Raw genomic sequence first — 14,421 nt, forward strand, 5'->3', positions numbered from 1 at the left:
CAGCATGCATGCTTCGTGTGGTCATTTAAGCTTTACTTAAGCAATCACAGTGAGGTGTTTTTAATTTAGCAACTGTAAGATGTATTACATGTTGCCATTTAGATAGGTTTTGTCTTTGAAAGATGTTTGATCCATCTTCTAGGAATTAGCACTCTAGGCTTTACTTTATTTTCTCTCTCATCTATTACTAAGAGCTCTTATTTCCTTATATCCAGAATCCTTTTTCTCTTATTCCAGCTTTCTATGGTTCTTCCCTTTTACCTCCCTGTTAGCTTAGTTGTTCCTCGGAATAATCCCCCAGGTTTTTGTCCTAGTGTTGCACAGTGTAGATTATTGGCGATGATGGTGATATTAGTTGTACATGACAAATAGTAAATTGGAATAATAGCAATAGCAACAATGGTCACTATAGTGAAAACAACTTGTTTTTGCCTTCCTGGCATCCATTCCTGCCTCTGATTATAGCCCCTTCATTTCCCTTTGAAGACTTGACACTCCCTTACTCTCAACGTATGGGGACCCAGGACCTAGGCCTGGCCAACTAACTAACAGCATTCCATCCTGTGGCCACAGTGACTAATTCGGGGCTGGAAGTGTGATGCAACAGGCCAATGAAACTCTGTTCCAGGATCTTCAGGAAACTCTTGGGATCTCTTCTTCCTGTGGTTGCTCAGTTGGGCAGATGTCTCAGCATCCATCTTGCCATCTCATGGGAGCAAACTGCCTGGCAATGGAACCAAATAGAGGACTACAAAGCCAAGTCGTTTAGAGAAAACCCCCAGTGAGGACCATGGATGAGCTCTTAGACCCAGATGCTCCTGCAACCAGACCTTTATGCTTAAGCTAAGTTGAACTGGCTTTTGTCACTTGCAGCTAGAGGAATTGTCATCAGTTAAGAGGTAGTCATGCCATTCGTTGAGCACTGCTTTTGTGCCAGATGTCAGAATAAATACTTTAGTAGATATCATCTTATTTAATCCACATGATAGACCTGTATTTTCTCTCACTGTGTAGATGAAGAAACAGAGATTTAAAGAGGTTAAGTAACTCTGAGGTCATCCCAATGCAAGAATGCCAAAGCCTGTGCACTATTGCTATTGATAAGGCTGCATTTAGCTAGATGGACCTGAGACATCAAATCAGAGAAACATCTAGACTGGAGACTGCCATTAGCTAGTCACCAGGCCACCAGGACACCAAGAGCATCAGTTCTGGCACCCTGAGCTGTCTTGGCAGAGCTGACCATGGAAGAAATCAGAGCCAGGCAGGATTTTGCTCACTTAGCCATGAGGCTAGTTAGACCCTGGAATTCTGCACAGAGAACAAGAGTGAGGACAATCCATTCCAAGGCTTCTGTGAAAAGATAGTATGCATGTGAGGCTATGTGTATTATAGTTCCTTAACTCCTGGAAGAATTAAAGTGCCTCCTGAAAAGGGTCTTGAGATCGGCCCAAATGGGGTTAAGTGGCTGGCAGAAGCATGAGGTGGAGGTTCACCCCAGAGCCTATCCCAGCCAGCATTTGCAGCTTGCATTGATTCATCATGGTCTGGCCCAGGGTGAGGTGAGGTCATTGTGGTAAAGGTAAAAAATGATCCAAATGCATTCACTGTGCCAGGCCTGGGCCTCTTTGCCCTTCCCCTGCCCTGCCCTGCCTCTCAGGGGGCCTGGTCCCTGCAGGTGGCCCTTCCCAGACTCCTATGTTAGGTGGCTTCTGCCTGGGTGCAGTCAATGGCAGGTAGCAGTGAGGGACTGGTAGGAAGGAATGAGGGTAAGTTAGGGTGTTTCCTCCTCTCATTCTCTGCCTCAGCCTCCTTCTCTAGCAACAGCTGGGTCTCCTCCATGGCTCCAGCTCCCACAGGTCAGACCCACCATGGTTCCACTGCCGCCTTCTCATCCTAAAGCCTGGGCATCTGGAAACATTGCTTCCCACCTGGGCAATACAGAGGCTTCCTGCTGGTGCTAATGTCGGAGTCATTGCATTGTCCTTAGCTCCTTTGTCACCTGTGTAACCAATCCCCATCGTAAATGTTTGTAGTGTTTCCTATTTTCCTTATTAGACAAAGGCGCAAAATGCAACCACTTCTTGAGAGCAGCAACCCTACATTTGAGTATGCTTACATCAGAGGTGCTTAAAAAGAAGCAGGTTGCTTAGTTGGCTGGTTGGAATCTCTTGCCAGACCAACCCATCCATTCATATCTTCTGCTTTCACAGGACTGCTCAGTGGAATCAAAGATCCTGTTTTTCAGCCTCCTTTGAATGGGCTGGATCTCTTGACTTCCTATGTACTCCTTTGCAGGCTGGTAGGAGCTGAGCAATAGTCTTTCCTGAAAACCTTTCCGTCTTCTCGGTAATCATATTCAATATCTGAGTTTGTGTGGGCCGGCCAGAGAAAACATACTTCCCTTTTCACTGAAGGCAAGGCATCTCATCATGACTTGCTACTGCAATTGCTTTTTTTTTTTTTTTTTTTTTTTTAATTTAAGAGGCAACTCTGATTTATGCTGAAAACCGTGGTTCTAGTTAATGGACTTAGCATACTAATTCCCATTTAACGCAGCAAACTTCAGGGGTAGGTTTTCATCTGGGTGGAGGTGAGTCACAGTATTTTTCTACCATGGCATTGAAAAACACCCATCATTAAATAAGAAAATGTTCCTTGTAAGCCATTCCTTCAAAGCAAAATCAACTTGAGTTCTTTGTTTGTGCCGGAGAGAGTCAGGAAATTCATCTTTAGCCTCAGCCTTACACAACTGCCTCCCCTAGCCTCCTAAGCTCCACATTTCCTATCCCAATCTTTCTTGTTGGTTTGTTTGAACATCCCTGGCCTCGGGAGGAAAACCAGAAGATTCCACATGGGCAAGTGGAATCGTCGGCGCAGCTGACTAGAGCGGACGGAGCCAACAGTGCTGCCTTGGAAGAGTGTTTTATTGGCTGCATCATCTGCAACTGGCGTTGGCCGGAGTGGGAGAACTTTGGGAGTATCCACAGGAAGTGGATGCTTCCTGACCAGCTCATCCCTTGCTGACTCTCCAGCATTTACTTGTCTACAACTAAAACGTTTCGCCTTGTATGTTCCTCCCAAAGGCCTCTTGAGACAGTGGGCGTTTTTTTTTTTTTTTTTTTTTCAACTTGTGCCAAATGTGTCAGGAATTAAGTCCATAATGCACAGAGCTCGGCCTCAGCCTTTTAGGGATGTGGCCTTTCTATTCTGACAGAGGCTGTCTCATAGTAACCATATGTGTCTGACAGCCTGACCCTTTAAAAAAAAATCTTGGCTTGGAGCTTTGGTAGAAATGAGAGCTTTGTTGAGAAGACACTGGGGAGCCAGTCCTGATAAACTCTCCCCTTCCTGTGGCCTAAGTAAGAATGAAAAGAGAGTGGGAACCATCTAGATTGGATGTCCAAGAAGAGGACTAAGAGGAAGTACCCTTCAGCCTTTTCTTTAGTACTCAGCACTAGCTTCTGCTTCATTTCAGACCAGGTCATTTAGGCAGGGCCACCACATCTGGACAAAGAGGTTGTGCACTTCTCAACTCCAACAAGCACCATTCTCCTAAGGTCTGAAGTTACCCACTGCATAATCCACCCAACTCTGCATGGTGGCCTTATAAAAATGAGGCTTCCCTGGTTTTCCCTGCTTCCAACTAAACATAAAAGGTCTTCTCTCTTTTAACTCCAACTTTGGCTTTGTGCAAACTTTCTCCTGCCTTAAGAAAGACAGAGTGATCCCTACCTCAGAAAGCTTTTATGAAACTGAATGAGCTGGCAAAAAGGGATTTGCATTACTTAGGGGAAAAAACGTCTTCCTCAAAGACAGTGTAGTATTATTTTAAAGTTGGCACTAATAAAATTACTCTCTGAGAATAAAACATTTATCCATATGAGCCAAACTAACTTATTCCATGTGCTGGGATGATCATGGATATTAGCAAGGGCTAATGCGTCCCGGAGTCCTCAACAAATGAGGTTGACCTCAAATTAACTATTTTTTTTTTCAAAAATCTAAAAGTTTATTGGCAGAATAGCAAACTTCATGAAGACACCTTTTTGAAGTACATAGAAAATGACAAGCAAAATAAACAGAAAACTTTGACCAAAGAAAAGCAAAGATTGCTGTTATCATGCACATGCACATGCACAGTCAAATTAATACCAAACCAAACAAGTACATTAAAGAGTATATGGGTATACAATCCACATTCTAAAACTAAAGGAGACACATTCCAAAATGCTTGGGTTTGGGGTGGGATTTGTGTGTGGGGGGGTGTGTAGAGGAGGGCAGGTAATATTCTCCTAATACAGAAATGGAAATATTTAGATGAAAATCCCAATGACTAAAATATCAGTGATTGATTTATTTTTATCTTCAATAGAAATTTGTATCATAGGCCCAAAAAAGTTAAAGAAGAATTGATCAAAAATCTAAATACAGAAGAGAAGAAACAAATTCTACATTCAAGTTGTGCTATCCTTACAAGTGATTACCACTTCACACATGCTACATCCAAGTGTACTACACTAGTCAAAATGAGCTAAGAAAATTATGGATTGTAAGTGGCCTTAAAATAATTATTACTTCTCTGTACTGACACAATTCTTGAGTTGAGAATTGTGACATTCCTTATTCTTATGGTCAACCTCATTAGGAAATGCAGGAAGCACATTCGAGAACTGCTGTAGGTTACAAGAGAAGATTGTCTTCAAGTACCAGATAGATTCAGAGAGAAGGGATGGAGGAGCAGCTCCAAGAAAAGGAAGCTCATGGAACCAATGAGGAAGCCAGAGAGAGTTTTGGGGGTGTGCAGAGTAACCAGATTGTCCTTGAAGGGAAGAGTCTACGAGCTTAGAAGCAGACCAGATGGGCGTGAGAGATTGGACGGGCAAAGAAGAGGTTTGGTATGTTCATGGGATAGTGGGATAAACAGCTGATTGAAATGGAGACTGTGCATTTGGTGAGTGAGAGATACTGGGTTGGTGGGGCGGAATCATGGCAGACCACAGACCACAGAGAGCTAGGAAATCACTCCGGTCCCGCCTGGTGCTCAGACCCCGTGGAATGTGAACTTTCCATGGCCATCAAACCAAGTATGTGGGGAAAAGCCTGTTTTTCACCCAGGTCAGAGCTTTAGAGAATCTTTTTTTTCCCCCACATGGTCTGGTGATTCTCTCTATATATAATTTCCCGTGTGGGGACACTCACTGATTTGCCAAATAAATAGTCCCTTCCTGAAGGGGTGTTCAGACTAGAACTTGTTTTCAAAAATATGTTTGTCTCCCAGAAAAGGAAACAAGTAGACCATCTCAAAACTGGCAGCCTTCAAATTGGGAACCAAAGCAGGTTGCTGCAAAGCAAAGTATTTGTCATTGATAATTCACACTGACACCGAAGTTTGTTTGTTTTTTTAAGCTTAAGTCCTGAAACTCTTTTCAAGTGGTGTTGAACATTTAGTCAGAACATAGACCTCCCTGAGACATCGGGGTTACTTTTCTGATTCAGCACCTGACTTGGGAGCAGGCAGGTGCAACCCCAACAGCCATTAGACGTTGACTTCATCATGTCCTGTCTACCATGGCGCTGGACAGAAGTTCCCCTGACAAGACTTTCCTTCTTTAAACGCAATGTAGCTGTTACTGTTCTTCTTTCACTTGAGCTTTCTTTTTGAATCTTATTCCAGCCCCAGTATATCAAAGTACTTCTTCTATGCAAACATGCACAAACGCGAATAAACCTAATGACATATTTCTTCCGAAGATGCTAAGAAACTAAGATTTTCTCCATCTCATGGCTCCAGAAAGGGAGGAAGAGACAATAGCAAGATGGAGAAATCACCCTCACAAAAGCCGGGAGAGAGGGAGGCAATGCTACACAGATGGAAACAGTGTGTACACGGTGCTGGTGGGAAGAGAGGAAACCCCACTGAGAGATAAGGCAACTGGTTGGAGGCCAAGAGATGGAGTCTGATGAATGGGTTCCATCCTCTAGTAGATAAAACAACTATAGCCTCTAAAAAGGAGAATGACATAGGAAACTAATGTCTGAGAAACCTTATTCCCAGAGAAGTGGGGAAGTCCAGGCTATGACTTCAAGAATTGGAGAGATTTAGTGAGAAGCCAGTATGACTGGGAATTAAAGGGCTCAAATCCAGTGTCTAACAACAGGCCAGACTGAGAACAGCTCATAACATTATCTAAAGGCCTAATAGAATTTTACAACGAGAATGACCTTAGTGGAAAAAACTGTTTCCTGGTATCAGTCAGGGTTTGGGATTGCTTTACCCAACGTAAGTGATGGGACATTCACGTCAGAGAAGCATATATCTATCTCCTGCATTTAATCCGTCATGCCTCCCCCCAAAACTCTTCCTATCCATTTTCCTGATGTCATATCCTGGCATCCTAAAGTGGGGAGGGGGGGTTATGTAACTATCTGAAGTACCGTAGAACATGAAACAATAAATAAGCTATGTAAATTGTGAAACATGAGTCATGATTCTCTTTGTTCTGTATCTTTATAACTGCATTTTAAAAATTACATATTTTTCCCTCATGATAGAAATCTAGAACTAAACCAAACAAAAAAAACCTCTAAGTACCCTCTCATGGAGAGACCTATTTTATTGCATCTGATTATGCCTAGGCAACTGCTATTGAAATCATAGTCAATATTTTTTGAGAGTCTATTGTGTATCAGGTACTCTAAACCATCTACTTCTACCCCTATTTTAGAAATGAGGAAACCAAAAATAAAGATTTATCCATGGTTGCCTAGTTACTGATTGTTAGAGCCAAGACTTGAACTTAGGGCTACTTGTGTCCAAAGTCATGTTCTTACCAATCCTATACTATCTCCCCAGTCTTCCCCGAGAGCAGAATTCTCAAGAGACTCAACCAAAGCGAGCTTGAAGTTGGCCACCAGCCTGGCAACCTGTCACTCTCCTGGCTGACACTCCTTTGTCCCAAATGGAAACTTCCCGCAAGTCTCCAGGTGTTACTAGAAACTTTCTCTCTTCTGCTGGTCTTCAAAGACATCCTGGTCTTTGAAGAATAAATCTTCAAGCTCCTAAGCACAACCTACAACCCACTCTTCAAAAATAAAGATACTGAAATGTAAGATAGCAGCAAGGCCCAGAGAAGAACGAAAAAAGTATTTGTACTCATATTAACTCTGTATATATATATATATATATATATATATATATATATATATATATATATATATATATATAAAAGTCTATCTCCAAGTCCAATTTTGAGGCAGAAAGAATGAAACCAAAACTTTGATAGAGATGCAGATGACTACATGGGCTGAGATTAATCTTGAAACGAAACATTTAAAAATCTTACGGGAGAAGAGTTCTCCTGAGCCCTCTAGTATTCGACAGCGTGTTTTAAGTGTTCTCTTCTCTCTAGAGGTAAGAGTTAAGTTCTAGGGATAAATATATTATTTAAATCAGACCTGGGCTAGATAATAAAGATGCAATGACCAAAAGACAAAGTCATGCCCTTTAGAAGATTACAGATTGATTAGAGAAGGGACTGCAAGAATATAAGAGGTCAGCTCTAAGGTTTACTTAAAAATAAATACTTTTTACTAAATAATAAAATGATATGATTTTAATAGATGCAGGAAATATAGTTAATAAAAAATTAATAAACTTTCAAACAAAACAAAACAAATAACTTGGGAAACAGGAATGAAAAGCAACTTCTTTCATTCCATAAAGGATATCTACCAAGCCCATCAAAAATCATATTTAATTTTGAAATTTTATAAACCTCTTTATTGAGGAATTACAAAAGAATACCTACTACAATGGCTGCTATTCAACATTGACTTGGCAATGTTTCTTAACCAACACAAGAAAATAAAAAAAGAAGTTGTAAAAGAAATTACAAGATTGGAAAGGAAGAGGTTAACTGTCATTATTTATTTGTAGCCTGACAATTTACATTAAAAGCTGAAAGAATCAATGGAAGGCTTTTATAAACACTAAAAGAGGTTAGCAAAGTAACTGAATACAAAATCAAAACAGAACAATTTAATAATAATATCTGGCAATTGTTTGACACTTCATGTATTTCAAAGCGTTCACAGACATTTTCTCATTTACAAAAGTTTACAAAATTCACAAAAATCTTGTGAGTTTGATATATCATCATCAGCAGCAGCAGCAGCAGGGCTTAGTTTTTATTTGACAAATGTGTAACTGAGTCAGAAAAATTGCATTTTTCCCTTTTTAAAACCTGAGGTCTAATTAACACATTATGTAACAGTCACTGCTTTTTGGTGTTACAGTTCCATGAGTTTTGACAAACATATAGTGATATAAGAGCCATCACAGTCAACGTATAGAACAGATCCATCATGTCACTAAAGGTCCTCAATACTCCTTTGTACTCCAACCCCCACCCCCAGCCAAATATAGCTACTGATTTCTTTTTAATCCTACAGTTCTGCCTTTGTTTCTTCTCTTGTTTTTAGCTTTAGCCTATAAACTTTAGCCTATACAGCGTGTAGCATTTTGTATCTGACTTCTTTTACTTAGCATGACGCCTCTAAGATTCATCTATGTCATAGCATGCAATAGCAGTCAGTTCCTTTATATTGCTAAAATTGATGTATTTATCTAGTTGTTTATTAATTTATTTGTAGTCCATTGTGTGGATGTCCCAGAGTTTGTCTAACCATTCACTGGGTAAAGGACATTTGATGATTGCCAAGTTTTGGTGATTATGAACAAAGCTACATAAACACATACATTTTCATTTCTTCTGGGTAAACACACAGGAGGGGATTGCTGGGTCAAATGGTGTATTCTTATCTTTATTAAAAAAAACTGCCAAAGTGTTTCCCAAGTTGACTGTACCGTTCTGCATTCCCACCAGCAATGTATGACAGTTCCAACTGCTCCGCATCCTTGCTACCACTTGATATTGTCAGAGATTTTAGCTTTAGCCATTCTAGTAGGTGTGAACATATATCTCATTATGTTTCAATTTCCACTTCCTTAAGGCTTAAATATGTAGAGCACCTTTTCGTGTGCTTATTTGCCATATGTATATCTGGTTTGGTGAAGAAAGAAGAGATGGTAGGAAAATATCTGTTCGTCTTTTAGCCCGTTTTTTAAAAGTGGGCTGTTTTCTTATTATTGAATTGTAAGAGTTCTATATATATATGAATACAAGTCCTTTTTCAGATGTATGTTTTGCAAATATTCCTCCCAGTCTGTGGCTCGTGTTTTCATTCTGTTAACAGTGTCTTTTGTAGAACAGAAGCTTTTAATTTTGATGATGTCCAATTTGTTATTTTTTCGTTTATGCATTGGGCTTTCGATGTTATATTTGAGAAATCTTTGTCTAACATAAGTCACGAAGATTTTCTTCTAAGAGCTTATAGCTGGTTCCTGCTGTAACTCGTCTTAAAAATCAGATTCTCTGTTGTACCTTTGCCCATTATTCTATGTCACCACATTATGACCATACAACGTAAGTTTCATAGATGAAGGAATAAAAAATATAACTACAATGTGGTTTAGACAGGGCTATGCCATTTAGAAGTTAATTTTTCTTCAAACTTAACATATATATTGTTTTTGCCTCAACAACTAAAGTGAATTTCTTGAGAGCAGGACCAGATTTTGTGATGACTACCATGCCCAACAGCGTTGGCTCAATGGGAGACAGTTAATCCATCCAATCCGTCCATGCAGCAGGCTTCATCCACTAACTCAAGGGGACATTCTGGGCTCTTCCCATTCTGCTAACCAGAGAGCAAATCACTCCTTCACCTGGGTCAGGCTCTTGAAAGGAGCTTGCTCTAAGACCTTGGACGGGGGCCACTGTCTCAGGAGGCAGCATATTCCAGATGATGCTAAGCACTCACTAGTCACTTGCTCTCAAATCTGCCTGTTCTTCACAGCAACAAATGAGCAAAACAGATTTACTAAGAACTTGAGGAATTTGAGACACGGGAAAGAAACACAACACAAATTTATCAGGAATCTGATAAATTGGCTAAACCTGGTAGAAATGAAAGGTGGGGAGGGGGGGTGGTGGAATAAGAGTTTCCATGTAAGTATTATGGGAATAAATGGCCAAACTGGAAGTTCAACAAATTGTCCTAAAAGTATTCTATGAATCACTCTCATAACTTGGATTAGAACTCGAAACTCCTCTCTCTGAGCCTGATGACAAGCTGCGGATGTCTGCTCTGGGGCTGACAAATCCTTTCATGATGCAATTGCCAAGGAAATGAGTTCTAACGCCAGGCTCTTTTGGTACTATTGGGCTGTTGTTATCTCCCTCAGCAAAGAAAAGGTGAGTAAATATTATCTTTGTTTTCACTTACGGAGAGGAGACAGAGGGTAAATAGAATAATATTGGATGGGGCGCAGTGGTTTGGTCAGGGACATGCTCTTGAGAAGCATAATATATGAAGACAATAAACTAGAAAAGGCAGAAGACAGCAAACTCCCCTTGTGAAAAACAAAACAAAACAAAAAACAATCATACCACAAGGGAAAGGCAGAATTGAGAAGAAAGCTTATTATAAATGGTTGTTCCCACCTAAAATGACCTCACATTTCATCAATGAGGGAGTATGGCTTAAAAAATCCTTTAGAGGGGAAGGGGTTACTGAGAAGGAATTTCTAATAAGATACACTCTTGTAAGAGTAAAGACTTTCTAAATAGATAGATGCCTTAGAAGGTTAAATTTAAGGTATGTCATGGCTGACATTCTATTATCACTAAAATTGCTGTGGTTTGCCATGTGAAAGTAAATTTTCAAACCAAATAGAATTAGAACCATAATGTTAAGATACCAGGAAGGAAGTGAGAACTATGCGTTCATCTTTGTAGGGGTCAATATTATGATGGATCATAGAGAAACTGTTCTGTAGTTTTATGGCCAAAGATCTGTCGTTTTATATGGTTCAATCTAATTCTGAACCAAAGCCCAATTCTAGTGATCATGTTTTTAGCTATAGTATATTTCTAGTGGACATTCATATTCCTGACGGAAGCCCTTCCTGGTCATCCCAATCATGAATGACCCATGGGACACCTTTCTTCCAATCCAGTGCAGGAACTATCCTGTCCTCTTCTTCCCCCCCCCCATCATCATCTACTTCAACGCTGACAGCAAAAGAATAGCCATGATGACACTTGGAATTAGCACCTTATCTAAAACTGAGCTTCTTAGAAATGTCCAATTGTATTACTTCCTTGATTCTAAAGACACCAAAATATCCTTTTTTAGCTGCTTTAATGTTTTCAATTTGTTAAATAAGGTACATCCTTTGGAGGTAGCCAAAGACTAGAGCCCCAAAATGCATATGTGACCTTCTATCTAAGCAGAAGTCTATGCATTAACTTTAATTTATTCATTTAATATATAATTGAGTAACTATCACATGCCCAGCTCTGTACCCAATCCTGTGGAGATTTCAAAACTGTTGGATTTACATGTAGGTGGACAAACAAGATATGCATCTCTATATGCTAAATTACATGAGTTGAAACTTAAGTAGGAAACCAATCATTGGAGAAGTCACAGTGCAATAAAGACTTAAATGCCAAGAGATTTGTGCAGATAGTGCTTTGAATTTAGAAATATAGTTCTGGAACTAAAAAAGTCTAGAGGTAGAATTTCAGCAGAGTTTGAAGAAAGGGAAGCATTTAGAGAGGAGGAAACCAGAGAAAAGACAGTCTATGTAGAAGCTACAAGATGAACAAAAGCTTGGTGCCAGGATAGTTTGTGAAGATCGTCAGTAACAGTGTCTATTATTGATTACATGGGCACTCAGGTATAATCTTTTATAGGCAGTCTAGTGTAAATGATGGGTACCTTTATTATTAATGGAAAAATCCACAAATACAGAGAAAAGGGAATATCCCTTTACTCTTCTCTCCCTACATTTCTGCTCTCACCTCCTCACTCTCCCTTGAAGCTGAGGAAGGGTGATTGTATTTAATTTACACCACCTCAATATTTCTCAGGGATTCCAAGTTGAAAAGCAGAAGCCATGACCAACCTTCTTATTTCTATCATCTTTTTAAAGTACCAGATTTTAAGCCTTTAAAATGTTGCATTTTCATGACTGATAACGACATGGGTGAGTTTAACTTTTAACAGGTAAAATTTTAAATGTAACTGTTAATTTAATTTAAGCAATTTGTTAAATTGAAACAGTAAGACTTTTAAATGCAAGCCACTGATAATTTCAGAGAAGGCTCCAAAGGACTAAGCCTGTTATCACTTTGCTGTTCAACTCAGAGGCCGTAGCCCTTGGTGGATCGTGACTTCATGAAAAAAACTTTCTAGGATATTTTTAAGAGAAGTCATGGAAAAGAGGACAATGCTTTACCAAAAGACAATTTCTCTTGGTAGAGTTTTAGGCCCTGGGGCACCTAAGTGGGAGAGAGGGTTTGGAACAAGGGAGTCTTTCAAACACCACTACAGGCAAATACTAAAACTTCTGCCTAGAAGTGATGTTGATATTAACCTTACCAGTGATAATGACAATGTCCTCTTCTCCTTCCTTCTCACACTTAAAGGGATGGTGCTGTTCAGAACCTCCATTAGACTATGGACAAGTTTGGTGGCCCATTGAAATAGAATTCTGAGACTCAGATTCCTCTTAGAGAAAATAATCTTGGTAGGTGAGAAAATTATAGCCACAGTTTAGGCATCTCTTCACAACAGCCAGTATGCTACAGCCTCCCTCAAATGCGAATTCACCCGGATGCAGTGCCAGGCTGTGTGCACCAAGACTATGATGGGATGGGGGCCCTTTTCCTCTTGTCCGAGAATTGTCCTATACAGCAAACACTCAGTACTTCTGCTTTTAGAGACAGTGGCCAAAAACTGAAGCCAGAACCCATCCTCCCCAACATGCACACACTTATTAAATGTCCATAGAGCCATCTCTTCCACGATCAGCTACAGTCATACACATCCCAACTCTGCAGTCTATTCCTCTTAAGAGGGGTTCCGGGGAGAGACGAGAGAATCAACAAGGTTCTCAGCCCAGCTCTGCAAACATCTGAGGGTTTTGCTGCCACAGCTTTGCAGGGGAAGCATCTGTGTGAGAGGCAGCTCCCTTGACTGCTCTGGGTTCACCTAAGGTGTCATCAAAGGACAGGAAATAGAATTAAAGGCAGCACAATGAATTACAGCAATTGGGGGAAATACTATTGTTTTATGTTAATTCATTATAATATTGAGATGGCCCAATAAATTGATTACATTCATCAACCTATCATTTCACATAGCATTACATCTATATCATATACCATTTCAATAACAACCCTGAAATAATTTATATGCAAATTTCTTATCTATCTATCTATCTTTTATTATGGTAAAAAAAGAACACTTACCATGAGATCTATCCTCTGAACAAATTTTTGTGTCTACAGTACAGTATTGCTAACTATACCAAATGCAATTTCTGCTCAGAAAGATGTGCAGTAACCTCTTTTAACTATTTAGGGCCTTCCTGATCTCTTTACCCTTAACAAACCTCTCCCGGGTTCCTTCATTTATACTTAAGTGTAAATGACTTAAAAAGTTAATATTAATGCTTTGAGCAATCTTGGGGGTGGGGGGAATGCAAAGGTTCACTGGAGCCTTCTAGTTGTTTGGAAAGCCCTGATTGCGGCACTCGCTGACTTCCCCTGGTCATTCCCAGCCTTGGGGCAGTCAGCAAGACGGGGTAATGCCTGTCAGAGCCACTGGGTGGCACTGGCAGGCCTGAGATGTGGGCAAGACTCGAAAGTAAGAGAGGAGAGGAGGCCAGGGGAGAGCCAAGGAGGAAGGGGGCACAGACAAGGGAGGAGGAGGAGAGAGGGAAGAGGGAAAGAGAGTGAGAGAAGGAAGACTAGGCCACCAGCATTAACTGCTTCGTGTGGCCTGTCTGGTTACCCCTGACACAGAACGACAGCCTAACTCAGAACTTCCCAGCTGGGAGCCTCCTGCCTTACTCATCTGTGTTCCCAGCACCCAGGGCGGTGCTGGCGCTAGGCTGGGGCGCTGGGTTTCTCCACTGGTGGGATGACTGCTGCTGCCCCTCTTGGGAGTGGTCCTCAAATGGGGAAGTTGAGGCAGTGTGCGTCTGAATGCTCCATCTTGTTGTTTTGGGAAAACTTAGTTGAAAATTCAAAAAGCGGTGCTCAGTAGGATCCTCAGTCAATGGTAAATCTTTGCTTTGCAAAGAAAGAAACGAGGCCGGAACATCAGCACACATACAGGTAAGGTTGTATAGGGGTCAACTAATTCATTCTATAAAGGGCTAGAAAGCAAATATTTCAGTCTTAGCAGGCCACACAGTCTCTGTGGCAGCTACTCCACTCTGCCACTGTAGTGTAAAAGCACCCGCTGACAATATGTAAATGCATGGCTGTGGCCATGTGCCAA

At 40.7% G+C, this 14,421-nt stretch overlaps 1 long non-coding RNA gene across 1 annotated transcript in view; it reads left to right on the forward strand.

The window, feature by feature from the left end:
- The window catches only part of LOC142875645 (uncharacterized), a 44,548-nt gene extending 34,016 nt beyond the window's left edge, over positions 1-10,532 (forward strand). Inside the window, exon 2 of the long non-coding RNA XR_012922965.1 lies at positions 10,163-10,532. This is a non-coding gene — a long non-coding RNA (uncharacterized LOC142875645). The remainder of the gene's footprint in view (positions 1-10,162) is intronic.
- The last annotated feature ends 3,889 nt before the right edge of the window (positions 10,533-14,421 follow it).

The sequence above is a fragment of the Microcebus murinus genome, chromosome 14 (assembly GCF_040939455.1).
Source record: "Microcebus murinus isolate Inina chromosome 14, M.murinus_Inina_mat1.0, whole genome shotgun sequence".
NCBI lineage: Eukaryota > Metazoa > Chordata > Mammalia > Primates > Cheirogaleidae > Microcebus > Microcebus murinus.